The following is a 20,593-nucleotide window of genomic DNA, read 5'->3' on the forward strand; positions in this document are numbered from 1 at the left end:
CTTCCTTCAGGCAGACCCTGATGTTGCTGGGTCTACCTGATGGCTCCCTCTGAGGCCAAGATGACAGTTGAGGAGGGAGGGGCCTCTTCCTTCAGGCAGTCCCTGATGTTGCTGGGTCTGCCTGATCGCTCCCTCTGAGGCCGAGATGACAGTTGAGGAGGGAGGGGCCTCTTCCTTCAGGCAGTCCCTGATGTTGCTGGGTCTGCCTGATCGCTCCCTCTGAGGCCGAGGTGACAGTTGAGGAGGGAGGGGCCTCTTCCTTCAGGCAGTCCCTGATGTTTTCTTCCCATCTTTCTTCTTTACTTTCCAGCTCTCACACCCATACATGGTAACAGGGAATATTATGGCTTGTATGATTCTAACTCGGTTATTAATTATTATTATTATTAATTAGCTTATAATTATAATTAGCTTACTTGCTAATTAGCTTACTTGCTGTTCACCGCTATGATCTTTGGAATAGCTGTATATAAATAAAACATATTATTATTATTATTATTATATATCTTTGCATTTTAGGATCTTTCTAGTTCTTTCTTAGCTGTCCTTCCCATTCTTAATCTTCTGATTTCCTGGCTGCAGTCCCCATTTCTATCAATGTTTCTTCCCAGGTATGAGAACTCTTTTACTATTTCTAGATCTTCACTGTCCAGGGAACATACAGTGGTACCTCGCCTTTTGCAGGGAATCTGTTCCAGATCCCCCCATGTAAGGCGAATTCCGCCTATGCTTGAGCCCCATTCAAGTAAATGGGGCTCGTGTGCATGCACGGTGGTGCGGCAGCCACAGGCACGTGCCCCATTCATCTGAATGGGATGCACCACCCCTTGCACCCCACATGCTTCCGCACGGCTTTACACACACGCTTAAATCCGCATATAGCGCGCCTGCGTATAATGCAGGCGCACTGTATATACAATCACAATAAATAATTTTTTTCATATCTGAATTAAATATAAACTGAATTTATTACCCAAATCATCTAATTCTCACTGTTTATGAGTAGCTAAATGGAACTTTTCTAGAAATATTATTTGCAGGTTAACTCAAATCCAGTACAATTGTACGGTATTTACATCTATACTGAGTCACAGAACAGGAGTCCTCACTAATAAAAGGGTGATATTTAGTAAAGCTACTTCTATTTGTAAATGAATACTGGAGAAATAATTTGGATACTTTCCTTGCTGGCACAAATAACAGAACTGTCCTCTAGAGGGATCCATTTTATTGCATTTCCTCTAGTCAGAGAAATCTCAGTAGCAAGTTGTTCTTGTTGTTGTTGTTTTACTTGTTCTTTTTTATCAGAGAAACCACTTTAGTCCATATTAAAGGAAAAATTCTTTAAATTAATGATTAGTGAAAATAAGCCAGTAACAGCAATGCTGGTTGCTATGGACATACAAGAGAGATAGAGCATGCCATAGAAAACAGTGCTGTTTACTTGTGAGTAAGCATTCATAGGACTGGGTTAAGAACTAGAGACTGTGAACTGCTTGTTTATGAGCCAAAGTGGAATGAAACCATCTCATTTAATCAAAACTCTGTAATGGTTTGTGGAAACTAGAAAGAGCTCTTCCTGTTTGAAGGGAGAAGTAACAGTTTGTTTTGGCTTGGGTTTTTTGTTTTTTTTTTTTGTTTGGTTTTTTTTTTTTGATAAGAACTATTTTATTGTTTTCACGTTTAGTCATACATTTGATGGAAAGACCCTGAGATTTAAAAAGTCAGAGTATGAGATAAACCAAACTAACACATACCTGTCCAGGCAGAGGATTTGGGCACTTACAGTGCAATCCTACCTAAAAGATAGGCTGGCTGGACTGGGTTAGGATGAAACCTAAGGCACTTCTGCCATCTGAACTGGCCTTAGACAGGCATAAATTCCTTCTTCTGGCTGCTCTTAGAGATCAGCCAGCAGAGACATCAGCTGCCACAAAGGCTAAGATCAGCTGGCGGAAGAGTCAAAACGGAGGTGAAGAAAGGGTGGAGAAGGGGAGGAGTTGAGTTAGGCTCCATCGAGTTCTCACATATCCCATCTGCTGGCACAAAGTGAACCCAATATTGAAACAAAAGGGAGCTCCTTGAAATAAAATTCTTGTGTTGCAACCATCAGGCTGCCACATTTATACTGGAAAGATTGAGGAATTGTTCCCACAAGATTTCATCCTTGATCACTCACACTTACTGATCCACATTTGCCTTTCTCCCAATTTGCAGAGATTATTTTGGAACTTTTTGCAGTCCACTTTAGTTCTCACTCACCAAAACCAAACCAAACCAAAACAAAAATATGGCTACTTCATGTCATCTGTAATTCCAGAACATTTATGAATAGACAAATACCAACAACGTCTAGAGTGATACCCAGGGCTGACTAAGAAATTAACATTTTGGAGCTCTTCTATTTTTTCTCCCACAGTGTACTTTTTATTTGGTTGTTGTGTGTGTGTAGAAACAAAATTGAAGCAGCATTGAGAAACTATGGAGCAATTAGCAGCCAAATATATTATCTGGACATATGCACACATGCACACATATATACACAGTTTCCAGTAAATTTCAGATCATAAAATCTGAGGTGCATTTCAGATGGGCCTTGTTTTGAAGCACCCTCTGATAGATCTGGTTTTAACTCCTGTGTTGGTACACAGTTCATATAGTCTGAGGGGAATTCCAGATGCAGTAAGAAAGAGCAGTTCTTTTACCCATAAGATATTTTTATGGGTGTCTATTTTTTATTATATTTTTATTAAATCAATAAATAAAAAAGGACAAAAATGTAACATGTACATGTAATTATTACAAAACTTTAAAAAACAAACCAACAAAAAGACAGAAACAAAACACATAAACGGATACAAATGATGCCAGCTGCATCCACATGGCAGAAATAATCCAGTATGACACCACATTAACTGTCATAGTTTAATGCTATGGAATTCTGGGAATTGTAGAGTTCTGGTGCCACAACAAACTACAATTCTCAGAATTACATAGCATTAAGCCATGAGAGTAAAAGTGGTGTCAAACCAGATTATTTCTACTGTGCAGATGCTGCCTTCCTCTCCACGCTCCTGCCAACTTTATATTTATATTTTAACATTTACAGTATTTCAGTTCATCTCTTTCTCTATTGAGTACTCTACTTCCTTCAATCCATGAATTTTAAATTTATTTTTCTATATTTTGTCAATAGCAAATAAAGAAGGCATCTTTTTGATTTAGTCATGAGAATGAAATATCCTTTAATCACAATGGTGAGGACAAAGTTAAGGAGTATGAATGGGAATATTAACTATATATTCTTTAATGATTAATTATTTACCAACTCCACCATTCAATCATTTTCAACAGTATTATAAACCTGGATATACAGTTCTAGAAAAGGGAGGTGGGCAAGGGTGGAGAGAGGGGTAATGGCTTATAAATACTTTGCTGCCACTTTCCTTCCCTCTCTATTCAGAGAGCTTCTGATATGGGCAGTACTGAAATTGCCATAAGAGGAAAAAAATTCCAGCTATTAAGTTACTGGTGATGTAAGCCTTTTACCAATCTCTGAAGCACAAATGCTGATACTTAGGCTCCCTCTGCTGGTGTCTGTTTATGGTGCTTTTCTATGGGCTTGGGGCATGCTTTGTATCTTCAGAATTATCAGTCCACATGGTGTTCATCCACATCCTTCACTGATCTTTCATTTTTCCCTCTTGGTTGTTGCAGAGATGGTCTACTTGTGAATACATGCCATTATATTTGCAAGGGAGGGCCTGATATTTTCATGCAAAAAAAAAAAAAAAAAAAAAAAAAAAAAAAAGATATACTTTCCCCTCTTTTTTGCAGCCCACACTTTTTATGTGTTTGTGCTGTACAGTAGGAACTGTAGCTACATATTATCACCAACGTGCTAACCGGGTTGTGAAAATATTATGTTTTCTACCAATGTTTCCGTGCATAACTTTTTCACATAACAAGACACTCCTCTAGGCAGATGATCTCCTGTGCTAAAACACAGCAGTGTACTCCTTTACTCCTGGGATATAGTCCTGTTGCAAAGACATGGTTATATGCTTCCAAGTCCCCTCAGTTACTCAGTTCAATTTAATTCTGCCTTGCAGTATAACACTGATCAATAAACTACTTATTTCTTTTGGATAATTTTAATTATTTTTAGGGACAAAAGACTGATAAAAGAATGACACTTTTTTTTAAAAAAAAATCCTTTTTAAAATCTCTCTAAATTGCCTTTGAATTTAAATCCTCTGCAAAACTAACTAGAACATTATTGTTCATTATACACCTCCCCCAAAATAGCATGATCCAAGTATTAGCTTTAATTATAGTAGACCCATCACAAGTAATCTATTACTTGCAACATATTACTTCTAAGTACAGTTGGAACATCAGCTATTACATATGTCCCATGCTGGCAGCAACCTTTAGCAATGATGATTATTGAGGCAAACAAACTGGATTATGCTCACATATTTCCATGCAAGGTAATAAATTGGCATACCCAACCCTGCTGCAAAAGCCCTATTCATTCATTATTCCAGAGGTATCATGTTCACCCTAATTGAGATCTATTAAGATGAGTAATTCTTGCATTTTTCTGTCTTCTCCTGAACAGAGGGGTCTAGCACTCACCAACAGAGGAAAAGAAGTTTACTTTATGGTTTGTGCAAATTTCATATGGTACGGCATATAGTCCCTCCTGTCAGGGAATCCTGAGAACAGTAGTTTTGTAAATAGGTCAGACAAATGTAACAAAAAATTGTTACCACCTTTGTTGAATGCCATACCATATGATTTCTCCTGAATAGATGAGACTAGTTCTCTTCACCAAGAGAGGCAAAAGAATTTTATTTTGTGGTTTGTGCAAACTTCAGAAATACCAAGAAAGAAACCCACAATACTTGTTTATAAACATTCATTGTTAGGAATGCAATCAATGGGGCAATGAATTAGCCTGATTTGTGTGTAACTTTAGTGTGATGGAGCTATGTTTGTGAAGCAACATGTTATTGTGCTAGTGAACTGCAATGATATGCAATGGGGTACTGCACAAGATACTCCATTGTGCAATGAGAGCTCCTCTTCCTCATCAGAAGAAATTTTGCGTTAAGAGATATTGTGCATTGGGAGACATTGTGCAATGACCACACAGCTGGCTCCACTCTGCAATGGTCTTGATAGTGTAGCTACATTTCTGCAGCCCTAGTGAGAATACAAATGTTGCATAATGGCTCAGTGCATGTTTAAATAGCCATAAGTCAAGTTATATCATTTATGATGAAGTAACTTCCCAACAGGTTGTCATGCTTTGAATTTCAAGTGCAATTAATACAGCAAAAGTTCTTGCTTCATCTATCTTGGGTTCCATATTTATTTAGCAAAAAGTCTGAATATAATGGCTGTGTGTTGCTGTGATTCCCTGTATTCTTCTTGTAAATATAAGATTTAGCTTGCCCTGTAGTGGTTTTCTTTAAGAGGACTGACTATTAGTTCAATTAATTTTATTTTGGAGAAATCTTTGAACTTTGTAGATCTTTATCTGCTCTTAATTATCTGCCTTTCTCTCTGAAATTAAAATTATCTTTCTCTCTCTCAAATTAACTTCTGGCCAGAGGAAATGGATTCTAGTTGCTCTTTTGATGGTTAACAGTCATACTGCAAAACTGGAAAGACAAATATCCACTCTCTGTTATTCATTTGGACAGAAGACCTCATAACCTTGAAGTATTTGGTAATAGATATAGATATAGATAATGTAGATATAATGTCAATTTGACATGCTACATATTTAGATTATGGGTCACTTTTTATGTAATAGTAATAATAATAATAATAATCTTTATTTCAGCCAACAGGCCATAAGTCGACTTTTTATGTAGAAATGGTTTCTCATGGTTGTACTTTCATTTCATTGTCTATTTTTTCTCCTTATTACTTTTCCTTTTTCCCTTTTAAATGGGTTTACACATAATAAAATATAACTATGAATCAATATTCTTAACTATAAATATGAGATAATATTAAAACAACATACATTTTGACTGATAAATGCAATTAAGGTTTTTCAACATCATCATCATCATCCTGGAGACATTTGAACCAGTATGACCTTTTGTGAGATAGATACTTTGCTCCAAATAGACAACCAAATTCTATGAAACATTTAATAAATTATTGTTTTTGTGAGAAGGCCATATGAAACTATTGCCCATGTTACATAAGATATTTGAGAAGGAGGGTACATTAATACACTGCATTGTATATTTTAATTCAACACTACTGCATTAATACCTGGGGGTGGCAATGACTGTTCTGCACTGAAATTGCTTTCTTTCTTATTTTCAAAAGACATTTTATAAATTTTATTGTCATGCAAAGCTAACACAAAAACTTTTCTTCTGCCCAAATTACTTTAACTGCCCTGGTTCAGTGCTAGAGAATCCTGGGAATTGTAGTTTACTGTGGAAACAGAGCTGTCTGACAAAAAAGGCTAAATAGCTCACAAAAGTACAGTTCCCAGAATTCCCTAGCATTGAGCCTAGGCAATTAAAACAGTCTGAAAATGGATTATTTTTGCAGTGTGTTTTGGACCATAGAGGCTGCTATCATCATCATCATCACCATCATCATCATCATCATCATCATCATCATCATCATCACCAATTTATTTATTTGCATAAAATCATAAATATACCTGGTATTTTATAAATAAAGCAAACAAAAACAGTGAGTCCTGCCAAAGGCATACAATCTAAAATGTGTGTGTGTGTACTGTATATACATTGCTTCTTAACACACTGCAGAAATAATCCAGTTTGACACCACTTTAACTGCCATGGCTCAGTCCTATGGAATACTGGGACTGTAGTTTATTGTGGCACCAGAGCTCTCTGACAGGGATGGATAGATGTCTCACAAAACTACAGTCCCTAGAACTTCAAAGCATTGAGCTAGGGCAGTTATAGCAGTGTCAAACTGGATTATCTCTGCAGTATGGATGCAGCCAGAGGGGAGAAAACAATAAAAATATACAACTATACATTTGTAAATAACTATAAGATTTCATAGTAACCATAAATGTAAATAAACATTGATATGATATAGATAGGATAGTGAAGAAAGATGCCTACTTACTGTGGGGTGTAAATACTCTTATTTAAAGTTCCTGAGGATGTTATCTCAATTTTGAAAGAAAAGAAAGTAGGGCCAATTTGAAAATCAACACTGTTATGTAGATGGTTATCAAATGCACACAAGAACACAGTGCCCATCCCAAAGCCAAAGTAGTGTGAATGCAAAAGAAATTATCATATGAGTACATACCCTTTGTAGTCTAGAATTCGAATTCAAATCCCTACACATGACCTTTTTACACTTCTGGCGGGGCTTGCCTCCGGTTCCTGTGGTTTTGCCTTGTTTCACATTATTCGTTCATTACCCCTTATTTCACGTTATTGAGGCAATTCACCCATTCAAAAACAGTCCAAAGCAACCTTGTACTTGGTTTGAGCATTGGACTATGACTCTAGAAGGCAGGGATTGAATCCCACTGGATGACCTGGTGCAAGTCACACTCTCCCAGTCTCTTCAGAAAATGGCAATGGGAAACCCCATCTCAATAAACCTGCCAAGAAAACCTTGTGACAGAGTTGCGAGAGAGAAAGAGAGAGCTCTGGCCAATTGCTCTTCTCTCCAGTTGGAGAGGATAAGTTTTGCAAAGGGAAAGAGCTGGAAAGGGCTGAAAGGAGGAGGGAAGTAAGCAGTGAGTGTGTGTCTCTATGGGGAAGGAGGGCTGCTTCATCCCCAAAACAGCTCCAGAACTCCGAGAGGAGAAAAAAGCTCCCCCCCCCACACCCAGAGTGAGGGAAAAATTGCAGCCAGCAAAGGAGCTTGGGAATTGTCTTCTGATTTGAAGCAATCCAAGAGCAACCGAGATATATGTTCCATACCTGGAAAATTTTAACTGAATGCAACTTTCGAGTGGAACAGGATTTGTAAATTCTGCATTTCCCTGAATTTACACATCTCTTGGTTGACCCTGGATTGCATTTGAATTCACCTAGCATTGACTTTGATTACATGTGATAACCTCTCGCGCAATAATGTGAATCCGCATGATTGCACCCGGGATCACACTGCATTGACCTTCCAATTTCCCCCGTTTGATAACGACCTGAGATCCCCACCACCTTCACAGTCATGTAGGTGGGGATGTGAGATAGGATGTTTTTGATGGCTGAAATAGGCTTTGGTATGGAGCCAGAATGGTCCTTCCTTATTCTCCTTCTGTTAGCAGACAGGCTATTTTTTTCATTTTGACAGGTTTGTAAAACTGGCTTTAGAGAAAGAGCTTACCAGAAAGCGCTGTTTTACTTGTACAGAATTAACTGCTTTTTATTATTTTTAATAGTTTTCATTGTCTTATATAGTTCTGTTTTAATGCTTGTACAGAATTAACTGCTTTTTATTATTTTTAATAGTTTTCATTGTATTATATAGTTCTGTTTTAATGCTGATCTTTAATATGTTTTAATTATACTGCAATTCTCTTAATTTATAAGACATCTTCACTCCTGGTTTTGCAGAAAGGGGAGGGCATAAATAATGATCATCATCATTAACAGTTTTTCCTGATAATAAGAAAAAGAAAACTGTAAGTGTCCTGGAGGTACACTCTTCACCAAATCAGTTTTTAAACAACCACTGTCTGCCATTGAAAATACTCTCTCATTCGAGACAGTGGGTTGGTGGACAAGAAAGCACCTCTTGAACAAACTGATTGTGCTAGGGGAGACACAAGATAGTATCATTCTGGCGGTCTGATAAATCACTGCCACTGTGCTGCACCATGGACTACAGTGCTGTGGCCCCAAATCTGCTCTAAGGAAGAGACCAGGGTTGATGTCAGAAGGAGTGGAGCAGTATTGAATGTGACTGTTTCAGAGGGCTCCAGAAAGAACTCCCAGATAATGATGATGATCTACTTATATCTCATGTTTCTCCCAATATAAGAGCTAACAGCAGCTCTGAGATGATGTCCCGCTGATGCTTCAAGAGTGATAGATACATCATCCTTAATCTCAATCCAATTTATTTACATATGTACAGTGGACCCTTGTTATACACTGGGGTTTGGTTCCAAGATCCCCCATGTATAACAAAATCCTTGGATGCTCAAGTCCCATTAAAAATAATGACATAGCAAAATTGTGTTCCTTATAAAAATGGAAAATCAAGGTTTGATATTTGAAATTTATACTTTTGGAACATTTTCAAACCATGGGTGCTTGAATCTGTGTATAAAAATCTGTGTATAAGAAGGGCCGACTGTACCATATACTCATAGCATTTAAAATAACATCTTATTTCAGATGCTCATTGAATGCACAGAAAACAGCTACAACCATACCGACCCACCTGCCCACTTATGAAGGTCTACATTGACTCTCCAAATGTAAAGAGAATGAAAAGGTTACTTTTTGGACTAATACTCCCAGAATCTCTCAGCTAGTGTAGTCACGGGTGATTCTGGCTGGGCAGTTCTGGAAAATGTAGTCCAAAGTTTCTAAACACTGCGTTTGTACTAGTGTATATTCACAGGCTCCATTCTTTTCTAAACACTCCATTTCCACCAGCACAATTGCTCTCCATCTTCTAAAAGCTGCAGGAAATTAAAGGGTACTGTGAATTCTCAGGGAAGGGAACAACTAGCCCTGTCTGGTAGTGATAATCAAAGTGGATAGAAATATATTTTCTTCCTTTCTTCCAAGATGGGGGTCTCAGCTGATGAGAAGACTAATCAGTGCCTTTTTGAACTTCCCACATACCACAACTTGTACAAAAAGCATAGATTTTATTTTATTTCTACTATTCATGAGAAAAGACAATCCAAATGCAAGAAAGAATAGTATTTCCTTGCAGATGATAGATTTATTATAACAACCCCTCTCTAATATCAGTTAGTCCTCATTACTATTTAGTCAATAGTTTTTTTATGTGTCAATAGTTTCACAAAACCTGTGATGTATTTTTACATGTTCTATTATACACTCCCATCATATTGATTTTATGGCACATTTTTAACATATTCACTAATATATTTCCTTTATGTGATTTCTGTGCCTAATTTGGTTGTCCACTCTTGAATTTCTTCTTAAAGCTACTGAGATTTTCAATAGGAAGTTACCTTAAGAATTTATGGAAGAAATTTTAGATATTTATAATTGCTTTTTTCCAGGATCAATGGTATGAAGCTACTGTTTCAAAAAACCTGTTTCTTCCTCAGCATTCTCATTATGTAAGTTATTAATGAATGTTATTAAGGTCACATAATGACATTTCAATCTTTGGACATGGTTTTCATTGATAAATGCAACACAACTGTAAATAGAAAGAAAATTAAAACCTATCTCTATTGGTTTTCAGAAAAATGTAATGGAGTGATCTTGTCAAGTTCAATGATACAAAACCCCAGCATTATTCTTTTCTGTCTCCGGTGCAGAAATAATGTGGCTCTTTGTCTTATAAATACCCTGTTGTCATCCTGGTTGTGTGATTATCGAGCAATTAGTTTGAACAGTGGCATGTTAGAGGGCACTGTGTTCTCAACAACTTTCATGGATACAAAAAAGGCCACAAAAGTGTTGGGTTAATAGAACATGTGGATCCCATGTCTGTCGGTATGTTTCAAGTTTTGGTTCAGATTTTAGAAGAGATATCCAAGGTGTTGATCAGAGTGTATTCATTTTTGTACTGATAATGGCTGCTATAGGTTAATGGTTTTATTCTTATCGTATTTTGGAACTGAACGGACTGCTTAGACAGAATGACCATGGTGGGTGTTTGTGAGGCTATTCTATTATGTGAGTATTCTTTATATCAAGTAGCTATATAAAAACAGCAAAAACTTGTTCCTACTCCAGCTTCTGCTCACTGCTACTTTACATGTACCTCACAGTGGTTCTGCGACAATTTTGTGCTCCAGTTACTTTGGAAATAGTAGCATGCCTGACCATGTGAGAGTGTATATGTACATTTCTTCTTTATGTAACAGTAACATCTTCTAGGACTAAAATGGACTAAGGTAAAGATCAGACTTATTTGGCTGGATGGCTGGTTATGGCCCCTGAAAGGCCCCCTTTAGCCCAAAAGCAAAAACCCCTCCCCTCTCCCCCAAAAATGTCAAAAATGCAATTTGTGTCAAAAAAAACCTGGCTTGGGGTATATTTTGTCCCAAATGCTGTTTTGGGATAACTCTGAAACAACTGAGAATATATTTCAAAAGTAACTGTGACTGACCAAAGCATCTTTTCCAGTTTTGAAAAATGGGAATTTGGCATACACAAGAATAAGAGGACACAAAAACGATCATCCCTGTGTGCATACCATTTGACTGAATAAGAGCATCATGTGTCACTATATTTGTTTATGGCCATCCAGTACGTTCAATCACACAATTTCAGGTGGCAGCTTCTCAGAGACAAACAACATGACTTTAATGATCTAATTAACAGCTTAATCTCTCTCTTTTTTGTCAGAGCCCAACTACCTGTAGTCAACATTTATAGCTGTGCAAGGTGCTAAAAGGTTTGCCTCAGATGCTGCTGCCGAATAACCACAGGAGACCATGTTGGAGGAAAGGCCACAACTTTATTAAGCAAACCATTGGTAGGGTTGGCACAAAGCATGAGGTCAGGATCTGCGAAATCAAACAACCCCACGTTTGTCTGATTAACCACAACCTGGCACCCACCAGGCATTGGGATGACCTAGGGGCTAATGAACACCGTATGACCGCATCTCTGCCATGCGTTCACATATTTGCTAAGCCCCTAGTCACCGGGAGGCGCTCTCGCGTTATGGCCCCCGCAATGGCCATACGCCTGCCCTATTCGCCCCCGGGTCCCGACTGACTCCCAAACCAGAGCTCCGTAGCCCTGGTACCACACCGTGAAGATCCTGGCCTATGCTGCCGCCCCAAAGTTGTGACAAAAAACCCAAACCCAAGCGGTGGGTGGGTGGGAGAAGGCTCAGCTCCTCCTCCCTTCCTGCTTGGCTCCTAACCATCCGGAGCCAAGCACCGACTGAGGGCCGGGGCTGGCAGCACAGCCTATATAGGCCTAAGCCCCGCCCTCAGTACCACCTGACCAGGAGACTCCTCCTCCAGGGCAGCTGAACCAATCATCTGCCCTGGAGGACCGGAACTCCCGATCACCGAGCCCAGCTCCCAGAGCGTCGCGGGGCGGAAGGGGCTCCCTTTCACCCCGCGCACCAATAGGGAGCTGGGGCAAGCCCCAGAGCACTCTGGGGCTTGTAGTCGTTCGCTGCGTCTAGCGGCAAAGCGGTCAGCCCGCCGAGTCGGGCAACCGCTTTAACTCAGAGTCTTCAGACTCTACATACAAAATTTTATTACTGAGTTCACAGCACTATATACAAACCAACAACTATCCAACCAACCAGCCACTAACAACAGTAACCCACACAGAACATAGGCCACACCCATATTTAAAAACTTTGTCCATGACATGATCATCCCACACAGGTGCCTGCAAAAGTCCTCTTGCATCAGTCATTTGCATCATGTCTTCTGTGTCATCCTGGGCATATACTGTATGGTGTGACTGATTACACTTAGGCTTGCCATATCCCGCCTGGGGGCGGGACTTTCCTGGTTTGGGGCGGGTCTGCACGGTCCTGCCCCAGTTTGCCCCCGCCCCCAGGCAGGATATGGCAAGCTGAGGGAGGCTTTCCCTCGCCACTTGGGCTCTGCTCCCCGCCACGATCGCGGCGAGACCCAGGGCCCAGGCGGCAAGGGAAAGCCTCCCTCAGAGGAGGATTCCCTTGCCGCTTGGGCTCCGCTCCCCGGCGCGATCGCGGTGAGGCCCGGGGCCCAGGCGGCGAGGGAAAGCCTCCCCTATTCAAATGTAGGACACACAAAAAATGTGTCCTACATTTGAAATTTTTGTCCTACATTTTCCCGGTTTGGAGGTCCGGACGTATGGCAACCCTAATTACACTCCATGTGAATCACCATGGTGCAACCTGTCATATGTGTTGCATCACCCAGCATCTTTACCTGACAGCCATATTCTATATAGTGAAATTCAATTCCATTTTTACTTATACTGACATTTTTATTCAAAAGAAGGTACAGGGAAATGTGATTTCAATTAGGAACCTAAATTAGCTTCCCACTATCAATCAGTCTCACATGCTTACATTTTATATTGCCAAGAAACCCACATTTTTATTTTTGTAGTTCACAATTATAGTTCCAATTTGCAATGGAAAATTATAGCATAACCCTAAATTCTGACCAGGACTGCAAAAGTTCAAATCTCTCCCCCCCAACATACATTCACATTAGCATCTTGATCTGGGTCATAGAATCATAGAGTTGGAAGAGATCACAAAGGCCATCCAGTCCAATCCCCTGTCTTCAGTAAGATACAATCAAAGCACTCCCAACAGATAGACTTCCAGGCTCTACTCAAAAATCTCCAAAAAATAGACTCCAGCACACTCTGAAGCAGCATATTCCACCTTCAAACAGCTCTTACTGTCAATAACTTCTTCCTAATGTTTATCTCTTTTCCTTGAATCACTTTTCCTGTAGCTTGAATCCATCTTTCTGTGCTTATGTGATAACTGACTCTTCCATTATCTGGGCAACACAGCTGAGGAGTATAGTTTCTCTCCCTAGTAAACAAAAGGTTAATGATGTGATGGGTTAAGTTATATTTATTGGGGGTCAGCATCACATAACAGCAACAGAGATGAGAGAGACAATTGCCCAGTAATGATAACCAGTTTTGAAGAAATGAGGGAGCTTTGAGGTGCTTCCAAGATAAGAGGTTATAAAAGCTCGGTACTATGAGACACAAGATAGGCAGGACAAACTGGACAGACTCTGGGACTGATGGCAAGGTGGGGTGCTTTCTCCTTCTCCATCCCTACAGAAACTTGGTCATAGGCTGGCCAAAGAGGTTCAAATGCCCAGCTTTTCATGTACATCCAAAGATCCAGAACACCATCTGTATTGTGAATAGAGTAGGAATATTCAACTAGTCACAGTAGAGCTTATGTTTTTCTAACTTCAGCTGAATATGACTTAACACTGTTTTGTAACTTTGTAACTACTGCTGAGTAATGCCTGAAGGAAGGTGCCTTCATATACAAGATAGTATTTTGCTAATGCAAGATTGCTTGCTTAGAATAAAAAACTTTCCTTAAAATATCTTTTCTGTCCCACTCTCTCTTCATGTGTCTTTCTTGATGTGTGTTTAGGATTCTTATCCTCTGCTGAAGGGGAAAGCACAGACTCTGCAGTCAGAGGAGGGAAATGTTCAGTTCAATTTCTGACTAAGGGGCAAAACAGACTGCCCAAAAAGGGCAGATTGGAGCTGCCCCAGAGCTGGGGCAAACAAATGCACTTGGCCCCAATTGGCCCTTGCTTCTGTGGTCCTGGATGACACTCTGAAAAGAAACAGGTTTTTTTACTGCTCCTTTTCAGAGTGAATTTTCTGGGTTGTGGTGGCTTCCAGGTAGCTTTTATCAGAGCCCACACCCCCAAACCAACCAGAAGCAGGCTTATTATGCCTATCTGTTTAGTCCCTAAGTTACTGGCTCATGACTTTGCCTTTACTACAATTATACCTCTTGGCCTTTTAGCTAGATCTTGCTGAGCTGACAGACTTCTCCGCAAAGGAGCAGCTTCCCCAGCTAGTAAATAATAATAATAATAATAATAATAATAATAAAATTTTTATTTATATCCCGCCCCTTCTTACTATATATATTTTTCCATTTAGGTTCATATGCACAATATATATTGTGGCACATATATTGTGGCAGAGGCAAAAGATAAGAAAATAAAATACTTTCAGTCACTGAATCCTGAGCAGGGAAAAGTAGAAAAGGGGTTTTCTGTTATTGTTGAACATTGCTTAAGCTTCAAGGACTTTTTCAGAACTGGCATGTTCCTTTACCTTTTTAAATACTTTTAATCTGAATTCTGGCTTGCTCCTTAGTTTTTTCTCCTGATTTACCAATTGGTTCTTTGGTCATTCTTTAACTCTGATTATGGGCTTTGACCCATGACTCCTCACTTCCCTCAGGCTGCTGTTCATGATTAGATCTAACATAGATACTGTGATTAAATGACAAAGAAGTAGACTATGGGACTCTACAAGCCGCCCCTTTTTGCACCAGATCAGGGCCATGGCAACTACATGATGCGGCCCCAATCCAGTCTTTTGAGCTCACAAAAAGGAGCCACAAAAAGTGGCTCCTTTTTGCACTATTGAAAGGATGTCATAGCCGCGGCAGCACAGCTGTACAACTCTTCTTCAGTACTGTGTCATATGGACACAGCGCCGGAGAAGCACCATGATGCTGTGCACCATGTACAGTGGCATGTGGTGTCATGGTGCCCTGGGGCGGAGTCAGGGCATGCATCATCTGGATGCAATGCTCCAACTCCACCCCCAGGCTGACCTTTCAGGATAGTCTGTACAGGACCTATTTTGACCAAAAAAGAAATTGCATTTATCCTGCATACAACTCTTTGATCAGAGTCTATAAAGATGATCAAACATTCCCAAAAATAGTTCTTAATTTTTATCATTTCTATTATCTTGCTAATTGGGAAGAACCACAGCTCAGTGTCAGAGCAAGCATTTTGTGTGCAGATTTTTACAGTTTCAATTCTTGGCAGATTTCACAGCTGAACTGGTGTCAGGTGGTTGGGCTGAGAAATTTCCCCATCAAGTTCTTGAGAACACTACTGCTAAGCAAAAGTTTCCAATACTGGGCAAGGCAGAAAAGTGGTAAGGTAGAAATTCATTTTCTACAGGTGAGCTCCAGTGAAATGATAACCCACATCTACATCTACACACCTTCAAAAATGCAAAGCTGTTTTTTTCAGATTATTTGATCAGGTGTATGATAAAAGTTTCTATACACTTTTCAAGCCACTTGACAGCTGTAAATATGAAGGCACAACGATCTATTCAAACTGTCTTAAAATTTGCTACAGTCAAAGGTGGAAATGCAAATGTAAGGGTTTATGTGGCAAAGGTCATATCACAGATTACATATGGAGCAGAGGTATGGGGAAATATTAAGACAAATAAATTAGAGGTCTTACAAAATAATTTTTAAGAACAATATTGGGTCTTCCATCAGGAGTACCAGTCAGCTATATGTGAGCAGAAGTTGGATTAATGCCTATATCTTATTACCTCTTATATGCATCATTTCTTTATTTTGTGAAACTGAAATATTTGGTCAATGAATTAGTAACTTGTGCTGTGGATGAACAAAGAAGTTCTATCTATAAAAATTTATGGCTATCAGAATGTGAGGCAAATTTGAAATTTGGCATGGACCCTATAATTCTAAAATCTGGTGATATACAGCATAATAGGAAACTCATCAAAGAAAGGATGCAAGAGCATTATGCTCTGTATGATATTAATGTCATTAGAGCTTCAAAGTTCTCTTCTAGTTTCCCTTTTCTAAAAGTTTGTTTTGGAGAGGAAAAATATTTCTCAGAAATAACTCAACCTCTTCTTCGTGGGGCTTTTATAGCCCTATGATTCCAGACAATGAAAACCAACTACATTGGAGGGAAATATAAAAAGATTCCCAAGGAGCAGCGTATTTGCATTTGTGGAAGTGGGGATATTGAAGACACCATACACTATATGCTACACTGTAAGATATATAAAACCCCAAGAGATAAGTTTCTGAAGAGAAATTTAGAACTTGTAGCTAACCAAAATGACTTGGAGAAAATCACTTACTTGTTAGTTAATACAACTAAGTCTGTTATGTTCAACACTGCTAGATTTGCTGTGAAAGCAGCTAAACTTAGATTAGGCTTTGAGGATAAAGGCCTGCATGGGAATCTGCAGTAAACAAAGTATATTAATTTGAAAAGAATATGGAAAATTGTGATGTTTTTGTATGAAATATTTTTGGTAATTTTAGTGTAAACATATTGCTCTATATGTTATAGAGCTAATTGACTGTGGAAGTTTTAAAGGGTTTTAATTATTTTTGCAATTTGATGGCTATAACTTGTATTTGTTTGTCATGAATAAACTGTACTATACTTCTATACACTTTTCAGAATATTGCAGACAACAGGTTGATTTCATGAACATTACTAAATGTCAATTGTATCAAAAACTGTTGCTGTGCTATAGGGTTGTCTTATAGTCCAATTCTGCTCATTTTTGAATATAATATTTCACCTTATTCCTATCGAGGCACTGAAAACTGGTAAAAGTTAAACATACAGTCATGGAAAAATCTTGTAGCCCTTACTCTCATTCAACTTTGCACTGACTAAATCACCATAATAAACCACAACAAAAAGTAAAGTCAAATTACAGCTGAACAAGGGAACATTTGACACTTTCTCAAGTATACAGTTTATAATCAAGCCCTTATTGAAGTTAACAATGTTATGCCATATAAACACATCTGGATGTAAAACAGGTTGTTTTATTTTTTACTTTTAAATAATATTTTTATTTTTATTTTTTAAAAATCAATTTATTTCCTCTTGATTTCAGCCTTGCCTTGCATTTTCAAGCCATCCCACTCATCTGTCGCTTTTCCTCCTCTATGAGGAACATAAATGGAATGATATGTCAGCTTGTTCAGCTAAGCAAGCTGCTGTTTTCCTTTTAATTGCACATCAGATACCAACGGATTTGCCGAGCTTCTTCCTCAACCTACTTAATGGTAAATTGTGCTGCATGAAGTATGAAGGGAAGAAATTACATTGTGACATTTAATTTGAGCACAGCAAAAATACCCAAACTGTTTTGGATTAAAACAATTAAGTATGTTTCTCTTTAACGTGACATTCCTGTCATGCCATCCTGTGTAAGAAAGAAGATTACATATTTTTTAAAGAAGAGGAAAATGTTTTCAGACTTCACAACAAGAAAGCGAGTTAATTATTACCTTACAAAACAGAGGCTTTTCTGGGTAGATTTTGTAATGCATGAAAGCAGGTGATTCTCCCCCCCCCCCCCCCCAGCGCTGCTGCCACAGAAACATAGGACACTTCTGTTGGTGGATTCTGAGTTATTCCATTATTTTTTTAAAAAAAAAAACATGGAGGGACTGTTTAGACCAAACTTAGTAGTTAACACTATTGTTTCTAAGGAACCAGGGCTTGAACCTGAGGGATGTAATTCTTTGCTGGTATCATTCCATACCAATGCCAAATATATTAGCCGGGTGAGGGGCATCCAGCTTTCTGGGTTGCAAATTTTGCAAGTCTGGCTTAAACCCAATGGATATATATTTATATTCATGCTATAATATGATGTGAAGTTTATTCTGGAAGAAGATAGATTTTTGAAAAAAAAATGCTAATTATATTGGGAATTTTGTAAATTTAAACAGAGCTGAGGAAACCCTGCTGATATTGTTGTTTTCCATCTCTAGCCAGCCTGGCCATTGATGAGGGAAGATGGGTTTGTAGTTATTTACATCTGTTAGTGCTACATTTTGCAGCTGGATTTAGAAGGATCAACAGAAAAATGAAATAGTGCCAATATAATAAGATTGTTTGTTTGATGTCAGTTTTGTAGTTTCTAATCTGCTCATAAGTCTTTCCTGTTCCCTTGGCCTGACCACTTCAATGGAGATGTGTCCCTATAATGAGGCTAAAAGGAAAATATGCACAGCCCATTTAACTAACCAACATATGGGATGTCGTAAGGACTGCATTACAGCCCTTACAACATCTCTTCCTTTGCATGACGTGTCGTTGCTGCGACGCCCACATGTCATACACACAACCTCCATGTGGGCAGGGCGGCACTGTAATGGTGCCACCTGCATGTAGTAAGGCTCGGGACCGTGCGGTTGGTGCGCAGTCCCAAGCCCTATTATCACCGCCAGGACTTCACGTCCTGGCAGTGTGTATCAGGCCTTTAAATAATAAAAAAGGTATTTACCTGCCAATAGAAGGAGAGCAGAGAAAGGGCAGATATGTGCACTGAGTCCCAGGCAATAGATAAGGAAGGGCCTTTGAGATGCAGTCATTTGCTTTGCTTTAGCAACCCAGTCTGCATTTCAGAATGGCAGAATGACATTTAAGAGGAGGGACATTGGATGTTTTATAAAAAGTATGCATGTACTATACTCACATTTCTTAAAGAAAGCAGCTGTAAAGTGCTGCCACATTTCCATTTTTCCCACCTCTTTCCTTCCTCCTTTTAATACCCCCAACATTTAAGGGATAGAAACTGGGGACCTATAGAGACAGGCAGGATACCACAGAGCACAAAATAGTTTTTAAAAAAAAAAAAAAAAGAAAGTAAACAGGAGGACAGTTAAGAAAGGCCTCTTTAGTCTCCCCAGGAAGGATTTTCGAAAGCCTAGGGCAGCCCAATCATACCTGTGGTCATGGCGGGGGTGAAAGAAAGGCCTTTTCTGAGGATCTTGGGGTCCAGGCACACTCATAGGAGGAGATGTGGTCTGTTAGAGAGCCTGAACATATGTTGTATAGGGATTTATAGATCATAAGCAGCACTTTGAAGTGATCCCAGAAACAGACATCCACAGCTAGTAGATTTAAATATATGAAGTCAAAGGCTTTCATGGCCGGCATCCATAGTTTTTTGTGGGTTTTTCGGGCTATGTGGCCATGTTCTAGAAGAGTTTCTTCCTGATGTTTGGCCAGCATCTGGGGCTGGCATCTTCAGAGAATGCTTGCCTGGAAAGGAGTTGGGTATATATATATTGTGTTGGGTATATATATTCACACAATATATATACCCAACTCCTTTCCAGGCAAGCATTCTCTGAAGATGCCAGCCACAGATGCTGGTGAAACATCAGGAAGAAATTCTTCTACAACATGGTCACATAGCCCGAAAAACCCACAAAAAACTATAGACTTAAATATATTTGAACTTTTTTGGTATTTTGGTATTTTCTGTTTTAACTATTTTTTCTATGCAAAGGGATCGTGTAGTACCTTTGAGACTAACTGAAAGAAAGAAGTTGGTACTGTAAGTTTTTGTAGATTTCAGAGTATTTCCTCAGATACATTTTGTTTCTATGTATGTGATAAATTTGCTATCTATGCAGTCCTGTATGGTCTGCACTGGAAATACTTGAATTGATGGATAGGGATGAAAGAAAAGAAAAGAAACCCTTGCCATTGACAAAACTTTTGGTCAAGACAGACCATCTCAGCATGATGAGGCAGCCTGTTGAGGCTCTCCCTGAATTGTGAGATCTTGCCTCCAGCATTAGATTAAAACATCAAGTGGTTCAAGAGTTTACCATTGTTGATGGCACTGAAAACAACAAAAAGGCTTAGGGAGAACTTCTCTGGGTTCACCTTTCCCCACTCCATTCCTTGGCATAATTTTACCAGGGAGAATAAGATTATTTTCATCTAGAAACCAGGACTGATTCAAAAATAATCATATAAATAGCACAGTCACCACATGTTCCAAAATCTTGCCAAAAATGGAATGCTAGAAACTGAATACACAGTGCAAGCTCAGAAGATTTCATTGAATAAGAGTAGGCAACCCTCCATGTC

The sequence above is a fragment of the Sceloporus occidentalis genome, unplaced genomic scaffold (genome assembly GCF_023333645.1).
Source record: "Sceloporus occidentalis isolate IW3139 unplaced genomic scaffold, rSceOcc1.0.p SCAF_2, whole genome shotgun sequence".
NCBI lineage: Eukaryota > Metazoa > Chordata > Lepidosauria > Squamata > Phrynosomatidae > Sceloporus > Sceloporus occidentalis.